The 4,530-nt window shown below is 44.6% G+C and overlaps 1 long non-coding RNA gene across 1 annotated transcript; it reads right to left on the bottom strand.

The window, feature by feature from the left end:
* Window positions 1-1,378: 1,378 nt before the first annotated feature.
* On the bottom strand, window positions 1,379-3,793 carry LOC128080998 (uncharacterized). Its single transcript, XR_008206942.1, has 2 exons — window positions 3,635-3,793; window positions 1,379-2,177 (listed from the first exon to the last, which is right to left on the bottom strand). It is a non-coding gene; the product is annotated as an uncharacterized LOC128080998 (long non-coding RNA).
* Between the last annotated feature and the right edge of the window lie 737 nt (window positions 3,794-4,530).

The raw sequence follows: 4,530 nt of genomic DNA, 5'->3' as shown, positions 1-4,530 counted from the left end.
TAATTAAAGCCAAATTGTTGGTGCCAAAGTTGACAGCCCTTAGTCACATCACCAACCAGCACTGCACTACCAGGATGAGGTAGGAGTGCTCTGAGCCCCAGGTGTGGTGCTGAGTGTCCTATAGGCTTAGCAGAAGATGCTGAGACAGCCTTGGCTTTCCTGGAGCAAAGCCCTGGAACCACGCTGCCTGAAAGCAAAGGATAGTGTTCCTGTGCTCTGTCCTGGAGCCTGGTGATCTCACTCCTTCATTTTCTCAAGGCCTGGTCCTGATTCTTTCTGCAAGCGATGCGTAGAATAGATCGGTCAGAAAGGGCTGCATGGAAAAGTAAAAATCCAGGAATACGGGGTTCTTAAGGCAGTTTTAACAAACAAAAAAAGCAGAGAGCTGGGTGGTTCTGTTGACTCTCTGCTCAGCTACCAACCCCCAGCTAATGATAAATGCATCAGCTCAGCTTCATTGGGTGTCTGTTTGCCTGTGCCCCTGCGTGTTCTGTGCCTGTCTCTGCTTGCCCCTGTGCTGGAAGCAGAGTGCTCAGAGGCACAGGGCCCTTCAAGCTTTACGTGAAACTTGGCGTGGAGCTTCAAAGCTGGTTTTAAGTACAGGACATTGCACTATGCTTGGCCTGGAGTGGTCAAAGTTGCTGATGGGGTACTGGGTGCAGCCAGAAGAGAACTGCCAAGGCAACAGGATGCTGAAAACCGTGTTCTAGGAGTAGGTATGCCCCATCAGCAGTACTCATGTGCTGCTCCCAGAAGCTGTTTCCTTCTACTAACAAGGTTTCTCTGCAGCAGTCCTCCGGAAGGTTGGTCTCTGTAAGTGCAGAGCAACTGCAGCTACCCATTGTTGGTGAGCACAGTACCTTGAGATGTGTCCTGATGCTTGTTAGGGAAGTTCCAAGCAACAGCAAAGCTGCTGGAAAAACTCTGAGAGAGTGGTGATGCAGTGGCACAGCTGCCCTGGGAGGTGGTGGAACCACTGTCCCTGGAGATCATGAACTGTGAAGATGTGGGCAGTAATGGTGGTGGATGGATGGTTGGACTTGTTTGCCTTAGAGGCCTTTTCCAACCTAATGATCCTGTGATCTCCTGAAGCATGACACTGCAGCTTGGAGCTCCCAGGGTCTCTTTTCTAGCAATTTGCTTCTCAAGTACAGTAAGCAGAAAATCACAAATATTTCCCCACGAAGTATTTTGGAAAGAAACACAACGTTTTCACTTTTTCCATTCTTTTTGAAGAAACTTTCCAGCTGCTCACTTGAAAACAAACAAAACCCCAAGCAGAAAGCATCCAGCTTCCGGCTATTTCCAGTGTTTTCAAATTATTCTTTCAGTTTGGGGATTATTTTTTGATGTTGCTGAAAACCAAGCTGTTTAGATATTTGATTTGATTTTTTTTTTTAATAGTTTCAGCAAAGCACAGTGAAAAGGCTTGGCTGAGTGTTGTTTGGGAAAATTTAAAATTCTCAAACATTTTGCAGGAGGAGAAATCCCTTTCTATGCAGCTCTGCCAGCTCTCTTGCTGTCATCAAACTGACTGTTTTCCTGCTTATTTCCCTTCTGCCCTCCTTCTTATGTTTGCATTGTTTTTTGAACTTCTCAGAGCAGAGATTTTTACCTCCCTTTACAATTGCTCAGCACCCTCTATGTTTGGGGTATGCAACATAGATAGTTTGTGATAATGGATTTGAAAATGTGTATTTAAGTACAAGGGCTATTTGAGTTTCCTCATTCAATTTCATAGAATAATTGCCAGGCAAATCTATGCGGAGTTCTAATTTTCAGTCTCCTCTGAGAATAATTTCTTTAGGGTTCAGGCACAGAGCTAAATGGTTTTTTTTCTAGAAATTTGTGGATACGTTTTTCTTGGTCATCCCTCAGGACACAGCAGTGCATTGACTTTGGTTCTCTGGCTTGTGGAAGCTCCATGTAGAAGCACTTCAAAAACCTGGATCGTTGAACTCTGCTTGAAATGGCCAGCAGCCCCGGTTAGATGTCCAGGCTTGACTCAAAGCACTCAAGCCTAGAAATATGAGTATTTATCACAAAAGGAACTTCATTTTCTTAGCAGGGCTTCCTGATTGCTTCTGGTGATGCTGTTTTAGGGACAAGAACGATGGCACGATCCTCAGATCCTTCTCCTTCTGGCCCTTGCTGAAAGGCAGGAAGTACTGAAGTGCCTGAAAACGTAATTAATACTAGTAAAACTTCAATCAGTGTTTTCAGTAATGCATCTGAAAGTGTTTCAGTTATGCCAGGTAATAAAACCTCCTGGAGTCTCTTAATTGTCATTTTACTGAAGGCGGAGCTGCTGGTGCCACCCCATTGCAGCGCGCTGGGACTTTGCAGCCATGCACCTGGGCTCTCAATGCTCTGAATGGGGCAACCTACAGCAGACCTATTACCTTCAACATGCTCATAGTAGGTTAACAGAAATACATTTTTTTTTTAATTAAAAAGAAAAATGTAACTCATAAGAAACTATAGTTAATAATAGCATTTCAGCCCAGTCTCTGGTTTGTCAGTATTTCCTTGTGCCTTAATAACTGAATTAAAGCGTCCTACTGCAGCACGTAGGAGTATTCTTTCCAAGCCTGGTTCTGCAGTGCAATCCCATGCACGTGGCTGCTTGTGGCTCAGTGCACGGCTATCTGTTTCTCACTATGAGCTCTTGGACCTGTCACCCAATTTCAACCATTTCTTAGCATGGTCAGAGACATTAATTGCCTATGAGTTTTGCAGAAGTAGGTGCCTGTGTTCAGAAAAGTGATTTTGTCAGAGCTTCTACTGAAGCTGCTGTATGAGCTCATCCCCTGTGAGACATCAGAAAAGAGACTCAGCCAATTGAGCTATACATCCAAGGGCTACGCCAGCTCTGCTCCCCATGGGTCTGTTCCTGAGCGTGATTCACCTCCCTCAAGTGCTCCAACACACTCAGCCACTTTCCCTGCTCTTGCCGCAAGCACTGCTTGGCATGATGATTTTCTGTGGCTGCGTAGATACCTTCATGATCTTCTCTTTTTGGTGTTCTGTTTATCTCTATGAAACAGGCATAACCTATTCACTTTATTCTTCTCTGCTATGATTTTATGCCATCCAGTTCTTCCTAATACTCAGTACTCTTTGTTAAATAATTAAATGCTTGTAGTATATTCTCTGTATAAATGTTTCCTTTTTCGTTATCCCATTCAGGTTTGTTTTTTTTTGTCAGCAAATGTCCCTAGAACATGGCCACTGCTTCTTAAATGCTTCCTCATCCTTACACGTTATTGCTTGATCAATTTATGTTCCACTTAAGGCCCAGTTCTGCAGCTTTGCTTCTGTGCACATAATTTATTTTTTTTCTGAAGGCCTTTGGGGTCTGTTTAGGGCCTTATGACTGGGAAATGTCCTTCTCATCAACAAGTGACACAAGATGTCAACCCTCTAATTCTACTGGGATGATTCACTCCACGTTCCTCTTATTGGTTTGTTCTTTTTTTTTTTCCCTCTAGAAGAAATGGGCTGGAGGGCAAAAGTGCATTCAAGTTCATCATAGAACTGTAGAATCATCGAGGTTGGAAAAGACCATTAAGATCAGTGAGCCCAACCCGTCCCCACCGTGCCTACTAACCACGTCCCTCAGTGCTGCACCTACCCTGAGCTGGTGCGGAGCTGTGGGTCGGCCTGCTGGGAATGCAGAGGTTAAGCCAGCTTGGGTAATGCTTCCTCTTATTTTGTTCCTCACGTGTTTTTTATCCTGCAGATTGAGGTAAAGTCATTCTGAAGTCTCCCACACCCTCCTTCTCATCTTTGCTCCCTGCTGTCTCAGATCCTCTAAGCCTTTCATTGCTCAGAAAGACACTTCCACCTTCCATCGTCCCTCTCACCTCTTTTGCACAAGGCTGTGACCTCCAGCCCCCTTGGCTTCCACCCCTCACCAGACTTTGGTTGTGCCTGATGTTGAAATCTCCTCTGTGTGCAGACGCTGCGAGTTCCCCTTTCCAGGTTGTCATGGTTCTTGTGTTGTTGTAAGAAAACAACCGATCGTGTTCCTACCGCAAATCACTGTGAGACCATTTAGGGCAGCTCAGCCTCCTTATCTGAGATCAGATCAAGGCCAGAACGAAAAAACCTGTGCCACAAACTCCAGGGAGCCTGGATCCAATTCTGCATATTATGGCAAGATGAGAAGCACCGGGGAGATGCACGCTTTGATTCCATCACCTCTGTCCACAATGCACACAGTCTTAGTCATGCTCCTGAAGTTCTCAATGCCCTTAATGAGATCTTCAGTAAAAGCCATTAATATGCCCTTGAGAAAGAGCAGGAGATGGTGACTCTCATTTGTGCTCTATGTCTCTTGAAGGGTGGTCAATTTTTAGCTTAAGTGACCAAATAAACAGCTGGCCATGCTACAAAAAAAAAAAAAAAAAAAAAAAGGTAAATAACTACAAATAGGGCCTTCTCCTCTGGCCCTTGAGAAAAACTCTTCTTGTTTGCAAAAGAATGAATTGGTTTAAGCTTGCACACATGCACAGAAACATTGGTGTG

This window comes from Tympanuchus pallidicinctus, unplaced genomic scaffold (assembly GCF_026119805.1).
Source record: "Tympanuchus pallidicinctus isolate F22 unplaced genomic scaffold, pur_lepc_1.0 scaffold20, whole genome shotgun sequence".
Taxonomy (NCBI): Eukaryota; Metazoa; Chordata; class Aves; order Galliformes; family Phasianidae; genus Tympanuchus; species Tympanuchus pallidicinctus.
Note: the sequence above shows the minus strand (reverse complement) of the source record. Positions and strands in the feature narration are given on the sequence as shown.